Raw genomic sequence first — 20,150 nt, 5'->3', positions numbered from 1 at the left:
ATATGTGTGCAATTTTTCTCTAATTTTTAAAATTAAATTTGATGAAATTATGTTTTTGTTATTATGATGAAATTCAAACTAATTTCATAATCCCATCAAACTATTAATTAGCGTAAATGGATAAATATTTTAAATTCATTTTGGAAATTAATTTTAATTTAATCTTTCCATAACTATGTTTCCATAAGAAAAGATATTTTATCTGTAGTGTTAGCATTCTTATTGAAAGAAAATCTTATAAATATGCAAATCCGTTTATCAGTGTATCTCCTAGTGCCATTCGCAAATCGTAATAACATTTTGCATAATTAATTAAAAATATTAAACACTTACGAAAAAAATATTATCTTTCGGTGGTTTTTAAAAATAATTTGTTGCAAGTAATATTCTCTATTTAACTAAAAATTAGGCTTGCAACGTAGAAAGAATTTTAGGTATTATTAATTGAATATGTCTGATATTACTTGAGATGGAAAAAATTTCATATTTTTTTACTAATAAAACAGTAAGAATTTAATTAATTGCCACGATACCTCACTTATGCATCAGAGTAATGGTCAAAATTTGAAGAATATATATATTCAGTAATCTACATTTAAAGCCATCAACTATATTGATTGAAAGTCGGAGTTTTCTCTTTCTTGAAGAAAAATAAAGTATCTATAGAAAGTTAGAACTTCCATTAGAACGTATCCATAGAACGTTATATCGACTTCCTCTTCGATAGAGTCAGAATGATAGGTATTTCTTCTTTTTGCTCGATAGTAAATAAATAAATTATTTGTGGGCAAAATTGAAAAAAAAAAATCTAACCACAGTTTGGATTTCTACGGCGGGCAAATGATATTCGAATTTTTGATTTGGCGACCATTTGGATTAATAGTTAATAAAAATTTCAAAATTAAATAATTTGTATAACTATGTCTTAGTGGTTTCTCCAGGGAAATATTTTTAAACTTCAAATTTTGATTGGCTTGTAACTCCATATAATTCCTTTCATTATACAGGGTGTTTATAAAGTCCCGGACCCATTTTGATGTTTAATAACTCGTAAAATAATAAAGATATAAACAAACTTATGGCATTTATTGATGGAATAACTCATATATTTTCCTTTTCAGGTTTGAATATTTTTACTTTTGTAAATATCGTCTGCACGTGTGGTTATTTTCAGATAATTTCATTTTCCAGTCTAAATATCTGTACTTTTCTAAATATTGTCTGCTTATTAATTGCATTTTTCTCTCTTTTGTTTTTGGCAACTATTGCAATGTTATGTTTACTTTTGATGTGTTTGTTCTATGTAGTAGTTTTGTATGTGATGTTTTATTCGAGTGGATATTAAGGAGAATGCGTACACCACAAGAGAAAGCACAGATTTTATGGTGGTTCATAGAAATGAACTCGATAGTGCAAGCACAGAGAAATTTCAGAAGAATTTACCAAAAAGATCCTCCATCCAAAAACAGCATCTTGCGGTGGAAAAAGAATTTTCTAGAAATTGGAAGTATCGAAGATAAGAAACGTTCCAGACGTCCTTGCACAAGTGATTTTGATGTTGAGTGTGTCAGAGAGACATTTTTACACAATCCTAGAATATCTGTGAGATCAGCGGCAACAGAATTGTATATGCCAATTTCGACGGTGTGCAAGGTTATTAAGAAAAAATTAAGACTGCATGCATACAAAGTTCAAATTGTTCAAGTTTTGGAACCGAACGATAGGCCTAGGAGGATGGCCTTTGCAACAGATATGATAAGGAGGATAGAAGATGCTGCTGATTTTCTGAAGAGCATAATTTTCTCCGATGAAGCATCCTTTCATGTTTCTGGCATTGTTAATCGCCATAATGTGCGCAAATGGCTCTGTGGATGCCGACATGTTTGCCGCTACCTAGCGTGAAATTGACTATCGACTTGATATTCTCCGTGCGACGAAGGGGGCACACATGGAAGTTCATTGACAAGGGTCATGAAACTTTTTGAGTCTATTTAACCATGTATGTTATTAATTTTAATCTATCTTTATTATTTTATGAGTTATTAAACATCAAAATGGGTCCGGGACTTTATAAACACCCTGTATAATGAGTTTCATGATACTTTTTAAACATTATTACGCATGTCATATCTCAGAAAAGAGTAGCAGTATTTAAAGATAGTGCACTTTAAATATTTTTCACCCCCTGCTTGATTTTGAAATTAATTTTAATTGTAAGTACAACAAAATTTCAAAAAAGTTATTAAAAGCATACTTTATACCGAAACTTGTTCAGCATGAGAAAATAAACCGAGTCTTCATACCTTAATTATCCACAATGAAAATAAAACCGGGATGATACATTATTAGCAAAATAAAAACGATGCAAATTTCTTTTCAATGAAATGCACTGTTGCAAAAGTTTCTTTGTATCTTTTTAAAAGAAAAGTCATAAAAATAGATAAAAACAGAAAAAAATTATAAAGAGCATCGTTAGACCCACACCTACGAAATTTGAAGCATATATACTTTGGAGAGTGGAAATGCGCACCTAGAAGTCCTTTTTTAAAGATTTTGAATATAATTTTAACTAATTAAAAAAAGAAGCAGAATTCTGGTGTTTTTCCGTGAAAACTTCTGAAAATATTACTGCACAGAAATGGATTTTACATCATTTCGAAGTTTTAAAAAATTGCCTTTCTATTGATTTTAATTTCACAGTTATGCAATTTTTTATTCTAAATTTTCGTAACTTTAAAAAAAATATTTTATTTTTTGTCTAATTTCCAATTACATTGTTACTCTAAAAATCAAATCGTTTTCTTTGTTTCATCAAATATTTTATTGCGTGATATTTTTCCAATGTTGAAAGCTAAAGAAAAAGAATTCGGTTTAATATCTGTGTAGAATACGAAGTAATTAAAACCTTATAATTGCGTTTTTAATAGCGTCTTGATGCCATAGGATCGCCAAAAGTGTCTAGTATAATAGAGTATCTAGTATCTATAATTATAATAAAGATGAATGTGTGTTGGCGCTCTACAGACCTGATCAACTGACCTACAGCAGTAAAATTAGGTACATATATACTTTGGAAGACGGAAATGCGTATCTCGGTGCGATTTTTTTGAATTTTTATTTAGAATTCTAATTAATTAATAATCAAAGGAAATTTGGAGTTTTCCGCTAAAACTTCAGAAAAAATCATTGCACGAAACTGATTTTTACATTATACTAAATACATTATATAAACCTTTTGTATGATTCTAATGTTTTAACCTATAAATTAAATTTCTATTTTTAATAAATTTTTAAAAAAATATTTTAAATTATAATTTTTAGCAATATACATCTCACAAAATGAAAATAAATTTAACCTGTACGAGCATGTTATGAGCGTGGAAAATTAATTACATTTATCACTGCGTTACCATCGTGTTAACTAAAACTCAATTTGAAAGATTAAGTTTATTCTTAAAAGGAAAGTGTATATTCAGAACATGTTTGTATGAAATGGAATAAATATGAAATCCAATATTAGAAGAAAATGAAAGCGAGAAAATGTTTTCTGTGACGTTTTAAAATAGCTAGCTATATTAATAATTCAACCATTCAGCTTCATTTAAGTCATGCACAGTTTAATATACACAGGATATCCACTATAGTCAGAGCATCTTTCTAAATCTTTATTAAAACAAACAAATTCATTATTTTGTGCAGTCGGCTTTGGGAAAAGTTCAAGTGCTGATAACCTATTTTGTTCCAAGACTGTTGATGGAGAGGCCTAAAATCGCCCGTTTTTATTTTTATAGAATGGATGCATTCAAATTTTCATAACTCAAGGTGTACGTACACACTAGAAGATTTTTTTTTTTAAATTTTAACTTTAAAAATCCAGTTTTTTCACAGTAGGTCATTAATATATATTTAAACTCATTTCAGTGAGGAAAAACCATATTACACTAATTATTAATTAATTAAATAATATTTAATGAGCTAATGAGCCTATTTTTTGAAACATGATATCTTAAATTCTAATTTGTACAGAAACACAATTTTAATTGGAAATGATGCCTAATATTAGTCTTCATGTTGTCTGCCTCAATCAAGTTATAAAAATATTTAGTTTTTTTAAACAAATTTTTCATCAACGATGAATAGAAAAAAGCGAGATTTTTTCTGCCATTTTAAGTTTTAAATAGCTATTAAAAATTTATTTCTATAAATATAATTTCGATTGAGGCACAAAACATCTGCTATTTTATACAGATTATTTTGATATATAAATAATTATATTTGGTTAATTTCTTGTTGAGTTATGATTGTTTGAATGAAGCAACATAGTGGAAAAACTTCATTCTTCATAAAATGAGTTTAAATAAAACCGTGGCTAGAGTTTTTAATGAAAGCACCTCAAGAAAAATAATTATAACTAAAGAATTATTTCGATTATTGACAACAACTGGGTATCGTTTGAAAGCTAAAGGATCAGAGAACATTATTAAGCAATAAAAAAATATTCGATATTTTGAACGATTTTCGAAGTTTTAAGTGTGTACATACACCTCAATGCAGTTTTCATTGCCAATAACTGGAGCATTTAAAAAATGTTAGTGTTTTAAGAATATGTTATTAAATATGACTCATAAAACAGAGGATCTGTATAAGAATTTAAAATCCGTCATTCATCAGAATATGAATTGATTCATAATTATTCATTTCATTTAGACCATTTTTTACTATACACGCCAATTAACAATGATGTTCGAAACTTTATAGCTCGGCCAGGCGTGATCTTAGAAGATTGAAACGTTTGTCTGTCAAGATAATTTTACTGAATATGATTTATAAGATTGAAAGAATATAAAATTTAGACTTCATAATAATTCCAGAAGTATATTTATTGATTGATATAAAATAAAATATTATTTACCGCATCTAAATCTTTTTGAAAGTAAAACTGAATTTTTTGATGAATCTGAGAAGTTTTTATTGAATAATTCTTTGAAAAATTACATAAATTATAAAAAAATATATTTTGTAGTACACTTAAGATTACAATGCTAAAGGATATGATTTTCTTTAATCATACTTTAAAAAAATATGTTTGGTTTCAGCAAAGCAGTTTTCGCATTTATTGAATTTTATCTTTTTTATTTCAAAAATCAAATTTAAATCTTACTTCAGCTGACAGCAAATTAGAAAGATAAATAGCAACAACGATAAAAACATCGTAAGATTTCTATAATGATATGAGAGTTATGTCATTATTGAAATTTGAAGCTTAAAAATATTTTGCTGAAGAAGCTGTTAAGAGACCAAGGAACATAAATATTTGATTGAAAATTTTAGAGAGCATTCTTCTTGGCGAAACAGCTGGTCGCCAAAGGCGAGTATGAAATAAATATGAAATATCTAAATTCACTGTCATATTAGTAATAACAGATTTTTTTTACAACTGCTTATTAGAAGAACTATTCTAACGCTCTATTGGTTTCTCCTGACAACAAATGATACAATAGCCAAATTCTACCGTGAAATTCGAAATCCCGTTCATATAAGGACCGTTAATGACAGATTTTGGAGACGATGATTGAATTACGGTCGAATTAGGTGCCATTCTCCTGTTTCATCCGTCCTTACTACCATCTTTAGTTATTTGATTCAGAAGTACTGGAATAATTAGACTTATTGACAGTCTTTTCTAGATGGATTTGATCTAAACATTTATATTGATTTACAATTTGGTTATGAAGTCACATATCAAATTTTAATCATCCAAGGATTCCCGTTTCTCCGTTATAAGGTAAGCATACAAACTCAAAGACATCTTTCAAAAACTAAATTTTTTTTTCGAAATTTGGGGAGTTGAAGAGGACGGATTATAAAGATTTTTGATGTACTTTCTCTTTGTATACTTTTTTACAAAGTACACGAATAAATACAATATAATGACAGAGAAAGTCGTTTTATGAGAAAAATTACAAATGCTTCATAAATTAATTTCTTATATTATTATTTCTTATATCTATTTTTTTAGTAAGTAACAAATTTATGATGGATCATTTGTTTAGGTTTGCTTTTCCTAATTTAGGAAAAAATTGCGCTTAGGACTTTTATGATTAGGATTTACGATTAGGTTTTTATATTTTTAAAAATTATATATTTTAAAAATTCAAAAATAATTTTGTACTGAACACAATTTACCGTAGAAAAAAAAACCAATATATTACTCAACTCTGAAATAATTACAATTTTAAATAATCACTCCGAAGTATATATTTTCATGCTTTAAAGGAAATTTGTATTAAATTTGGTCGCCCAATTAAGCGACCTAATCTGTAGAGCGCCAACACACATCCTTTTCCTTTATAATCAATAGAAATAAATATTAGATTTCAGTTGAATATAAAATATTATGTACATGCGTAATGAAATGAACTAAAAATGTAATATTTAGAGCAAATAGTTCTGCTTAAAACTTCCTCAAATCAAAATTAAAATATTAAAAAAATATATATAGCCCATAAACATTATTTGTAAAACTTCAAGCATATTGCCAACATTCAATCACAACCATATATAAATGAACTATTCACTGCTAACACACACTTCGTTACAAAAATAACCTTAATTACCGTAACTTCCAAAACAAAATACCTCACCTTTCTTAACTCTCCGCTTTGCCACTAGGTGTCACTTTGGGCGCTCTATCCGCATCCTTTCCATCCGGAATCCTTAAAGAAGGGGGGAGGGCATCAAAATAAGGGAGGATGGGGATGGATCCCTCTCTTCCCAGAATTCCCGGTCGAATCATGGGTTCTGCCGGGATCTCGTAAGATTCATATTATGTCGAGGCAGGTAGAATGGACCTAACTTCAAAGGACCCGCGAGGTAAGTGGGCTTCCGACTTTTCGTTCGAATTCTGTTAGTTGCCATGCTTTCTGTGAGGGGAATGGTTGGTTCGGGTCTGAAAAGAAGTGAAGAAAAGTTAGTAATATTTTGGAAATCAATTTTTATAGAGTAGTTTTTAAATTTTTTTCCGGGACTGTCATGGTGGTCGTTAAAATGTGGGGGGCCTATGAAAGGGGAAATTGTTGCAGCCCCGAGGGGTGCGGGGAGTTTCTGAAGAGCCGGAGATGGGACGGTCGTTTTCGGGTAGAAGTATGTTGCTGTGTGAGGTGATTAGGGGTGGTGGAATATTTTTGAAGAGGAAAGGATACATTTAAGGTTGCTTTTGTTAAAGTGAAAGGAGAATTTCCAATAAATGCAATGGGAAAATTATTTAGAAATGGGATGTTCAGACAGTATTTTTTTTAATAAAAGTTTTAACAGCAAAAAAAAAAAGTTTTAAAATAAAAATAATATATTTAAAAGATATTTGTTCATTTGTTATTTAATGCCATAGAAATACAAAGAATAAGGATTTTCGGATGGAAATTTACCATTTTATTATTGAAGCTCTTGTACGAACTTGATTATTTATGCTGGTATATATGCAACTTTCACCTGCATATGTAACTAACTAAAATTAAGCTAAAACACTTTTAACTATTTGAATTATAAGTATATAATGCATGAACATTTATAAAATTTAGCTTTTCCTTTGCAAAAATAAGAATTTCAGAATTTGAGAATGTTTTAAGAGATGTAGAGTACTTCTGTAGGTATATATAAAATTTTCGAATAAAACAGGACTCTCTTTTTCAAAGAATAGAATAAAAATAATGGTATTCTTTCTTACATTCATTTCAGTAATAAAAGCAATAAGTGAACCGATGCAGTATTTTAATTACGATAAAAATTGTTATTATGTCTTTCAGAAGATCTCGCACGCGTACACAGTCAATAATATGCAAAATAAGTTAATATATTTGTCCATTTTTTATAATATTATGTTAAATTGCATAGCATTCGAAGATATTTTATATGCAAGGAGCATTCGAAAATGGGTTTTTTGTGAAACTAAATTATTTATTATAATTCGATTTAAGATGGAATAAATTGGATAACATTCTGCAAATGAATTTAATTCTTCATGAATATAAAAGTAAATAGGCAGCTGAATACATAATTGTCTTGATTGTTTGCATCTAAATTCAGGATTTTGCGGTCATCATTTCATTTAATTTTTAAATTCCAAGGAATAAATATGTTTGATAATTTTATTTATTACAACTTTGAATCTGTACAACTTCAAACCTAGACACCGTTAGAATTAATTAAATAAAAAATGCTATTGATATATAAAGAAATTCAAGTTAATGCTTCTTTCAAATTTAAGTAAGAATCAAAATTACATTTTTTAAAAAAATATTTTACAATTTTTATTAAATTATTATTATAAAAAGTTTGTTTAAAATCTTGAAGATTTCATTTGATACAAAATTCTATGACTTTGCGCTCACAGCATTTAAAAATTTAAAAATTGTAACCATCTGTAAGAGTACTAATTTTATTTGAAATAACAGGAGAAAAGAAAAAATAGTATTTATTTAAATATATATATTAAAATAACGTATATTATCTATTTTTTGCTAAATACGTTTAACAATAAATTAAACAAAATGATTATTTTGCGCTATTTAAAAATCGTTGTTTCCCAGGCAGACTTGAAATTCGAGAAAATAAGTATTGCTTTTTATATATAAATCACCAGCGTAGAAGAACGCGTGTATAGTTTCAATAGAAAATTTCCGAACTAATTTCTCCTAATTAATCTTTCATAAAATAAATTCATTATTATCAAATAGTAATAAATCTTTTTAATAGTACACTTTCTGCATAGATTTTTTAATAATATTTATGTACATAAAAACTGTTTACAGGTGCTAAGAGAAATTATGGAATTGAAATTCATAATAAATTCTTGTTTTATCATTTTCTCTGAAATGATTAATGAAGTATATTCTCAGCAAGTATTCTTTCGCACAATACCTTCAAATTGCAGGAAAAAAAATTCAAAAATTTCTAAAAATATCGCAAAAAAATCAAAGCTTTGCTTGAAATCTTGAATCACTTTTTTGAATGCATTATAATTTTTCTATTCAAATAAAAAGATATATATATATATATATATATATATATATATATATATATATATATATATATATATATAAATATAAAAACTAACCATAATTATTATTTGCAATTTAAAATGATATTGTAATATGGAATTGGAAATTGACTTTCGGATTTTTGTAGCATATTTGAGTTTTTGAAGACCAATTTTTTTTCCATTTTGTATATCGTTATTTAAAAAAAACGCTAGGTTTATTGGGAGCTTTATTCCATGAAATGGCAATGATTTTTGATAAATAAACTCCGAAATTAGTGCAGATTTCTGAAAATAAAAATGCTTTCATGTAACACTTTTAATCAACAATAAAATATGTCTTCCTCTAATTATTTATTCTAAGAATGCATTATGAAAAAAAAACTGTATTTTGTTAAAACGGAATAATTTTTACTTTTAACCATTATATTTATATACAATTGTTTAAATATAATAATAAAAAAAATACAGTTTTCGCAACTCTGCGATTATAGTAACAAATAAAATCTTCTTTGACATTTTATTTTCATTATATTCTTTAACTTTTTACGATATGACAAAAGCGAAAGTCCCTAAAAATTTCCATTAATTTAAGTCATAAATATTTTAAAATAAATTCCTCTTTATTTAATATTTATCTTCGTTTTAATTTCAAATTTCAATGCTATAAAATCATATTTTGACAGAAAAAGATAATCGCGAAATTTTTTAGCCCGAATAAAAGGCGTAAGAAAAATATTTACCTTACCTAAAAGATAAGCCTTCATTCTTTAAAGGTCGTCGGGACAGATATCTTATTATTCTTTCCTAGAAACTTAAGTTAAAGGAAATATTAAGTTAAAGAATATTATATTTATATATAAAACATTCATCTATTAAGTGATAATTCTTTAAGCCTTACAATATTTTAAAAACAGATTTAAAAAAAAATAATGTAATGAAGTCGTTTAAAATAGTTGTAGAACAAAATAAATAAAAAATCGTGAATTAAATATTTTAATGGCAATAAATTTGCTTCGTTTAAATATAAATATTCTGTAAAATTATTACTGAAATGTGTGTTTAATTCAATTGTAATAATCGCCAAATACATCAAAAACATTACAGAACGCAATATGTAAAAACAAAATAAGATATGGAACACACAATAACGATCTAAACAGTGGTTCTTTCAAAAAACTATTTATAAAGCATCATGAAAATTATGCATATAATTTTTTATGGCTTGTGGTGTTTTCCACAAATTAGGATTAATTCATAGAAATATGTATTTTTATTAGTTACATTAGATTTCAGAAAGTTTTTTAAAGTTCTAGAAATTAATTAATCTTAATTAGAAAGAAATAACAAAATCCGGAAAGCATGCCAAAACACATAAACACTTTTTCTGTTTTTTACAGAAAATAATTCATTAAGTTAAATAAGGAAATCAGAAAAAAATTACGCGGAAACGCGTTGAATAGACAAATTAGAACAATAGAACGCCAAAATAAAAGTAAGCGTTTTTTCTCTGATTTACGTTGAAATCTTTTTTTATTCATTCTTAACTTATATAAAATCTATTTAAAGCATCTGAAAGTTGTATTTTTTTAAAAAATATTTCTCTTTGATTGTGTGTATTATTATTGCTATTATATTAGACAAAATCAATAAATTTTAAAATATTTAACATTTCTTTATAAAACAACTCCAACATTAAAATTATTAGAAAAATATTAAAAAAAAATGATTATTGGAGTTTTTCTTCTGTAATCTTTTCTTAAATACTCATTTTTACATATTTCCTTCCTTGATGAATTTACATCATAGAATATGTAATATCAAAATGTAATTCTAATTCTTGAATACATTGCAATAGTTTAGATTAATTTATTAGAATAGATGGTATTTAAAAACTGTAATTGCAACTGTAATTGTCCTTGTTGTGTTTTTTCTTTTGTTTCTTCAAAAGTGTGCAAGTAAATACTCAGATTTAACAGTTTTTCGAATAAAAAATATTTTAGTTTGTATTGTGGGACAGATTGATTTAAAAGTTTTGCTAAATTGCTATGAAATGAATTTATATTCCTTAATACCTTGAAATTCTTCAATATTTTGATACATTTTAATGCAATGATTTCATTTGATTGTAATAACTCTTTTCAAAAAATTTCGAAATAGCGTTCAAGAACACAGTTGGTAATAGAAAGCAAGGCTTCCAAATATCTATATATTCTACGATTTTCCTGCATCCAATGTTTTAATCGGCTGTTAATTAATCTACAAAACTGAAAAGAGATAGAGTCGACCGATATAAGCGTATATTCTTTGCCAACAGAGGGAAAACATACACCAAAGAGCAGAAAATTCCCAGTAAACTACCAAGCCAAAAATTTTCATTGTAAAGAGATTTTTTCCTAGAGAAATAACACTGCAGAGAAAATTTCATTTAGAGAGATTTAATTTATGATCTTGATTATTTTTCTCATTAACTTCAAACTAAAATTACAGGTAATTAGTGTGTAAGGCCTAATTCATACACTAATAATATGTCAGAAAATGAATTAAAAAAAAAGAATTGTAAATACTATTTAAAAACACTATAACTGTAGCTTGGAACACCCCTAATTGCATAAAATCCATTATCCAAAATTCACCCTTTCAATTTGTCATTTAGCAAGATATATAAAAATATGTGATATATTCATGAAATCTCTTAAAATATAGTAAATAATCTCCGCTTTTAAGCTTGCTTGCAGCATGGCTTGCACCTAGGAAACAATTTCATTACTTTGTTGCGACAATTGCACTCAACCAACCAAAAAATGAAAAGCAAAAGCATACAATTTTGGTGCTTTCATACATGTATTCAAAATCCACAACAAGATGTAGTATTATTAATCATAGATAATCTCAATTCTAGAAATCCATAAATAAATCAGTTTATAAACTACAAATTTAAAGAAAGAATCATTTAACTTCATTAAATTAAGAAATTTCCAACAAATAACTAATGAAATCTTGCTGGTTGTGGGTTGCTTTTCTATGCGTGAGAAAAGAAAGCGCTACTTTTTTTATAATTTGCTAAACTGTTTTGAATTTTCAAGAAATTATGAAATTTCAACAATACTAAGCGAAAGAAGATAAACTTCGAAACGGATAACACCTATACATACATATAGGATTTAACGTTAGTCTGATATAATGCATTTCATTAAAATGTAAAAAATTTCGGCATTTTTTATATAAATAAAATAAATTCAGGTTGATTAAACATAAGATGCATAGAAATTAAATCCCATTTATTCTATTTATTTCGAACGAGAATGTTTTTTTTTAAATCTAAAATTACCTTCATACAGTTAAACAAATCTGATTATATTTCTTATACATTGAGATTGTTACATAATATTAATATTTATCCAGACTTGGAAAACAAAATATTCATGTTTAAAAAAATTAAAATAACGAGAAATATTTATCTTTGCAGTAATAATGATTCTAATGGAAAATAAAATTGTTCTAGATTATTTGCAAACTATTGTAGTATTTTCCCCATAAAAAATAATATTAAAAAAATTCACGAAATAGCGTTAAATAATGTTCATAAAGAAAGTTTTAAGCTGATAAACAATATTTTAAACTTTTCATGGATTTTAAATATAAGCCGTTTTTTTTCCAATAAATACAAATTTATATGTTTAAAAATCTTCAGGTGATTTCTAAAGTCATAAATAATTGACATTTTTCGGATGAAAACGTCTAGGAAAAATTTGAAAAGAATTACGAAAACGATTTATTTTATTATAACCAATGTTATCTAAAAAAAGTTTGTGATTATTAGTATTGTAAAAAAAAAATAATAATAAAAATAGAATATTTATTTTTGATGTTATCAATTAATAAAAAAACTCAGAATATAAAGATCAATCATATAAAAAAAATATTTCTTAAAAATTGTTATAACTCAGGAAAAAGTTATTGTATGACAATTAAATTAGCATTATTAAAAAGACAAATTTTTATATTTTTAAATGGGTATAAAATTTATTTTCGTGCAATAATATTTTCGGAAGTTACAGGAAGATCATTCCAAAACTGAGTTCAGTTTTTAATTAGCAAAAATTCTAATATAAATTTTAGAAAAAAAAACCGTTCTGAGTTGCATTCATCCATTTCCTCCTTCAAAGCATATATGTGCCAAATTTGGTAGCTGTAGGGTTAGGCCTATAGAGCACGAGAACAATCCCCTCCGCCTCCCCCCCCCCCCACAGTAAATGTAAAACATAATTTAATGATTTTAAATTCCATCCAGGTGCAGAACGGACAATTAATAATTCGAAACGTTGTGTATATTAATAGACGCAAAACGAAATTTCATTTTTCTAAATCTTACAAATTTATTATAAAGACGGGTTTGCACTCGGACAGTTATAACACGGCCAGTTGGCAGCGCATGCGTAGAAAGGGACTGATTTATGTTTGCCACAATTTCATAAGATGATTCAGGTATTCCTTGCTTGGCTATAAATTGCCGTTTTGGCGTCCCTGAATTTTTTTCACTGCGTATCATATTAAAATGATGGATATTTACACAAAAAAACATGGTAAAATAAAAAAAAAAGTTCAACATACCTAAATTGGGAAAACTATAGAAAAAAAAATAGCAAATAAAATGAACACACACACACACACACACACACACACACACACACACACACACACACACACACACACACACACACACACACACACACACACACACACACACACACACACACACACACAGCCTCGCATCAGAAAGAACAAAGAGCAAAAAATGTCGGAAATAATCTACGATTAGTGATCAATTTTTTCATGCCAATAATAATAATAATAAAAAACCCAGCCAAATTTTACAAACGCATGAGCAGTAAGGGAAAAAAAATATAATACAGCGGCATGTTGTTCTTCCATCAGGGCAATTACTTGTCATCGACCGAACACCATTTTTCAACCTTTCAACGCATGCGCTGTCAACTAGCCGTCTTATAACTGGCCGAGTGTAAACCCGGTATCAAAATATGTAATTTTTGATCTCGAGTGCATTGCCAGATGGCAGAGAAAAATCAACAATCTAAACTTCGTATATATTTATAAAGTGGAAAATAAATCTGAAGAACTGAAAAAATTATATGAACATTGTTAAATACGAAAAATAAATCACAATCATCACAAATTACGATTCATATATTTAATAAAACACTTTTACGAAAGACGCAAAAAAAATTGATCTTTAAATTAGTTCCACCGGAACTCAAAAGCTACAATTTATTGATGCAGAATCTGATTAAGCTTAGGGATACGAAATCAATCAATTCAGCGCGCTTGAAGCAAATTTGTTTTGAATGGAAGCAAATGACAAGCTTGACGAGCAGAACAGTTTACAGATTTAATTAGTCGGATTCAATAGAAGCGAGCTCAATTTCTAACATGAAGCGTTTTCCACCATTGCGCCAACGCCAGCTCGTCTTATTGTTAAGACTGATCAATAAAACTATTCAACTGAGGCGAGAAGTTTCAGTTATCTGTACAAATAAACGTGATTACTAAGATCTAAGAATAGGAACGAATCCATATAAATTAGAAACTGGTAGACTTTCGGAGGAGTTGAAAGGTAAGATGTGTGATGGCATACAACTGAATTAGAAAACCGTCCCATTTGTTTTATTTTTTCGAAATTGATACCATAGAAATAACATATTGATAAACTTGGTGATTGCAATCAGAAATAACTTTTTTACTTTCTCTTAAATATGAAGTTATATATACGTCAAAAAATTCAACCGCAAGATATTCTTGGTTTGGTTGGTTTGATGGAGTTAATTGAATAAAGAACCATTTATGATTAAATTGCGCCAAACATATGGTGAGAGTTAATCTCATTTTAAAAGTTTGTTTCTAAATTGCCTCATTTTCCAGGACATGTAAAATCTAAATTGTTGAATCTTTAAGTTTTATGTTTATTCCTGATTCTGAATACGTTTCTTTTAACTAAGTTTGCCTGTATGCATTTAGAAAAAATGATTCAGCCGGCGTCCTGGCATAGGGGTAGCGCATCTTCCCTGTGATCTGGGCTTCCCAGGTTCGAGTCCCGGTTTGGGCGTGGTTGTTCTTGTTCTATCTGTGAGTTGTGTGAATGTGCTCTACTGTAAAAAGGGGTTGTGCAAGCAAATGAGTGATGCGTGAGGAGTCAAGTCGTACTCTTGGCCCAAGTTGGCTCTAAGATAGAAACACGAGGCGCTCCCCTTTAGGCTTAAATCGGCTGTCTTTGAACAGCGGCCTTGTCCGTGGCAAGTGCCATAAGAAACAACAATAAAGATGATTGAAAATAAAAGGCAATGAAAAGTACGATCAAAATTTGGTATATGATCTTGATATCAAAATTGTAAATGCCAATCTAATTCTGGACAATGTTCTTTTAGATGAATCTGTCTGTTCAAATGCATGAATATGAAAATCCAAAAACGTGACCACCTATGAATATGAAACCTGACCTATAATTTTTTAACTAGAATTGAAGAGCTGTTTCAGATTTTAGGCTATTTTCATTCAGATTTTAGAATTAACAAACTATCGGTTTGTCTATTCCAGTATCTGTAAATAAGATTAACTCAAAATTAACAAAAGAAATAATTGAATTAATCTATGCTTCCAAATTATAAACCCGTGTAGAAGTTTTGATCAAAAACCTCAGTCGGTAGATTCTTTGCCTGTTTTTGCGCTCTAATGTATATGAAAACGATAATTCAAAAGCGGATCAAGCTACAAAAATCAATTTAGTATGCAATTTTGTCACCAAAATTGAGGTTTTGTACACAATTTGGAAGAGATGGGATGATGGGAAGACCGCCAAAAAAGCTTATTCTAGTCTTTTCACTATATTTTGAAGCCAAACCTGCCCTATCGTGTAAGGCTACTATGAAGTCGAGAAAAGAGTATTTTCTCTTATTTTCTATGCGAATTTTTTTCCTAGTTTTATGAAATTACTATAATTTAATTATATATTTATTTTGAAATTCTGATAAAATTGCTGTTTAAAAATAAAATAATCATTGCACGAGTTTAAAATTTTATACAGTATATGTTAATGTTCAATGCATCAAAAACGGAAATAGTATTTTTTTTCCAATTTCGTATACTGATATTATTAGAAATTATTTCTTATTTTTCATTCTAATACCCATAGCATTCAAATGAGGAGAAGGAAAACTTTTAGTGTAATTGATTGGAGACGGACAATTAATCAACGAATTATGTAAAAACTGTAGTTAAGTTTTTAAATTTTTTTTACAAAGTTTAAATTATAATTTAAAGCTACCTTGAAAATACCGAATTTCACATTTCTAAGAAGAATTATTTTGCAGTTTCTGTAAATATTTGTTCTTTTATCGCATTTATTCATTATAAAAAAATTGAATTGAAAAATTTTATAATAATTAAGGATTTATAAAGAAGAAAAAGGGGATTTTATTTCCATCTTTAAAGCGCCTTGCCTCCAGGTGATTTCCTGAAATATATTTACACTATGCTAAAATAATCCTGAGAGAGTGTAGTTTTGATTCTTAATAATCAAATATTCAAAAACTATTTAAAAAAACTATGCCCAAATCTCACTAATTTCCATTTCATTTTAATGATATAAATTTGAAACAAATGACAAACGGATTCAGCAGTTTCTTATTATGAAAGAAATATTATATATAAGCAGGTTAATGTGAGTGAATTGTAAGTTCGATTATAAAAAATATTTTCTGCAAAATTTTAAATTTAATTTTCAGCAAAATTATAAAATAATCGGACTGAATTATAATTATTCTACATTTATATATTACATTGTTTAAACATGTTCATTAAATTCTGGTTAACGTTATAAACAAGTTTTCATAGAAATAACGTTAATCCACATTGTTAGGAACTTAAAATATATATTAAGTACAAGTAATCTATACTTAGGTTTAAAGGAAGAGTTTGTGTATTTGTTTAATCCAGTCAATTCTATCGCACTCATTATCATTACGAACATTATTATTACGAACAAATAAGTACATGTAGGTTCAATGATGACTGAGAGCATTCAAATGCCTGAAATGAAATAATTTAATTTAATGAAGTTTTAAATTTAATATTTAGTGCTGTTTTGTTTGTGTGTGTGTTTTTCTGATAATCTTCGAAAAAGTGCACCACCATTCAATAAAGCATCTAATGAAATTTTATTAAAACTTTTTATGTAATTTAATGAATTTTAAGAATTTTTCTGGGAAAGTTAGTTTTACCAAAAAAACTACAAGAATTTAAACGAAAATTATTAAAAAAGGACTTTCTAATTTTTTTACTTTTCATGAATTTTCTGTATCAATAATTCGAACATTTATCACTAATTTAAAGCAAGAACGGTCTAAATGCAATCGTAACTTCTTCGCTGACTAGGTAAGATGCCAAATGAGATGGTTAAAATAATAGTGAAAATTATTTTGGTTAATTTAAATCCTAATAGCCTGCTTTGCAAAGAAGTTTTAAATTTTTTTTGTCTTATAGAGCGTTATTATTTTTAATTATTTGTTTCGATTTTTGTCGTTTGCAGTTAATCACCCGATATCATTGCTGCAAATAAAAATAAACCTGCAAAATTATTGTTGCTTGTTTTGTTTTGATTTTACTTTTATTTTATACTAGCCGCCTTTGGCGACCAGCCGGTTCGCTAATCTTAATACTCGTTAAAATTTTAATAATTAAATATTTTATGTAATTCCTACTTTAATAGCTTCTTCATCAAATATTTTAAAGCTTCAAATTTTGATAGTCCTGTAATTCACTCATAATAATATAAAGTCCTTCAGCCATAACATAATATGTATCTCTCTAATTTTCTGTTAGTTCCGGTAGAATTTATGCTTAAAATTAAAATGGAAATGACTAAACTGCAATTAATATAGTATTTTTTACTGAAACAAAGCATTTTTTTAATAATATGATTACTGATAATAGAGTCACTGAGTGTTTAAACTTTATGGGCACTAAAGAATATCTTTCTTAAGTTATGTAATATCTCAAGAATTTGTCAACAAAATTTTCTCAGATTCATCATGAACAGATCGATTCATTAACAATGTTTAATTTTAAATGCATCAAACTTTAAGAAAATAAAATGAATCGTTTAAAATAATCGGTCGAAAACAGGTTTAAAAAACTACTTTAAAAACGATGTACTTAAAACTATAAGCATATAAAAAAAATATATAGCTAACATAAATACAATTTAATTACAAAAGCATGCAACTAACCTCAAAATAATTTAAATAATTGAAAACAGGTTAAAAAAATCTACTTAAAAAACGATGTACTTAAAACTATAAGCATATACAAAAAATATATAACTAACATAAATACAATTTACTTACAAAAGGATGCAACTAACCTAAAAATAATTTAAATCATCCGTTGATAACGGTTGTCATGGCAACAATCAGAATGCGCATGCGTGAATTTTCTTCGCCAGCTCCGGTAACGCAAATGCGTGAATTTTTCTACGCCAGTTGGGGTAACGCTATGCAGATTATACATTTTTTAATTTCCTTTATTCTGTGTTATTTTAATTCAAAAGTACTTCAGAATGAATCTGAAACATGGATTAATTAACAATATTTAATTTTAAATGCATAAAACATTAAGAAAATAAACAGAATCGTTTGAAATAATCCGCCGAAAAATGTTTACCCTAGCCTCATTTCTGTTGGGAAAAAAAAAAAAAGAAATTGAAACCTTACTCATTTGGCGGTGGGGAAAATGGAATATTTTTTTGGCGGGAAAGTTAGTTTTTAATTAATAATTAAAATTTTAATTAAAATTTCAAAAATAGGGACCCCAGGTGCACATTCCAGACCTCTAAGGTATACATGTACCAAATTTGATAGCTGTATGTCAAATGACCTGGCTTGTAGAGCGCCAACACACACACACACACACACATTGAGCTTTATTATAAGTATAGATTATTGTGATGTTTTTTATTTTGTTGAAATTCATCACAGGCAATGTCGTGTAAGTATTACTAACTCGGATATTTTTAGTTACTTTTCTTATGTATTTTGTTTGACTTCTGAAGTGAAAGTTATGTAGAGGAGGGGGTTCGAGTTTTCAAAGGTGACTTGTTTTGTGTACTTTAATACATCGATGTCAGTGTTCTTTCTGCCTGTCTATGGGCATTGAAGACTGGTCTTGAAAATTCTAGCTCAAATATTTTTATTTTTCGGTAAATAATGCTAAAAATTAAAACTCATCTCAAGACGGTTCTCATGTAATTTCAACATTACATGTTAATCTAACTAAATTTAACTCGACAATGCAAAAATTTTTAGCACTTCGGTTTCATTATTATGATAGCAAAATAAAAGGAACCAGTCCATATTCTTCCAAAAGATTACCACTTCCTTCAATTAGAAGACAGAATCTTAGAAGATATCAAACCAATTTCTGTACGATATTTTTAATCAGATGACTTATCATTCGAATTACACGCTGCGTTAAAATAAAGTTGAAAGGCTCTGTCCCAGCCTATCATAATCCAAATCTTACTTCTTCTACAAAATAAAAGATGTGCCCTTTCTCATAAAAACTCATAAAAGCGAAGTTTTTGCAAAGTATATCCACCGTTTTACCTTTTGCATTACAAATAAACGCCACCAAGATTATTCTTCAAGTGCTATGTGCAACACGTGATGCTGTTGGTGTAATGTTACATTTTCTTGGCACGTCGAAGTACATTGAAGCTAGAAATTTGGATAAAATCCAGATGTTTACTTTCTTGTTTTTTGTGTTTTTCTTTTATGCGGGAAGGAGAAAAAGTTTCGATTCTGCCAACGGAAATGGGAGCAGGTGGTTGAATTTCAGATCGTCCTATACTCATACATTATAGCACCAGCAAAATGCTTGCCAAATCATGAGTGAAGGGTTTCGAAACTTTCTTTGAATATTTTATTGGAAGATTCCTAACATTTATGCTAACTTTTTTTGAGTTTCAGCAAATGTTTTCTAGAAATAATAGAGCGATATTTTATTTTTTTATATCATAGCATGTTAAACGAGTGTAAAACTTTAA

At 27.9% G+C, this 20,150-nt stretch overlaps 1 long non-coding RNA gene across 1 annotated transcript in view; it reads right to left on the bottom strand.

The window, feature by feature from the left end:
- LOC129972799 (uncharacterized) overlaps positions 1-20,150 on the bottom strand; it is a 104,170-nt gene that overhangs the window by 61,696 nt on the left and 22,324 nt on the right. Inside the window, exons 2-3 of the long non-coding RNA XR_008784895.1 lie at positions 9,783-9,848; positions 6,645-6,949 (exon numbers count right to left, since the gene is read on the bottom strand). This is a non-coding gene — a long non-coding RNA (uncharacterized LOC129972799). The remainder of the gene's footprint in view (positions 1-6,644; positions 6,950-9,782; positions 9,849-20,150) is intronic.

Source organism: Argiope bruennichi, chromosome 6, assembly GCF_947563725.1.
Source record: "Argiope bruennichi chromosome 6, qqArgBrue1.1, whole genome shotgun sequence".
NCBI lineage: Eukaryota > Metazoa > Arthropoda > Arachnida > Araneae > Araneidae > Argiope > Argiope bruennichi.
Note: the sequence above shows the minus strand (reverse complement) of the source record. Positions and strands in the feature narration are given on the sequence as shown.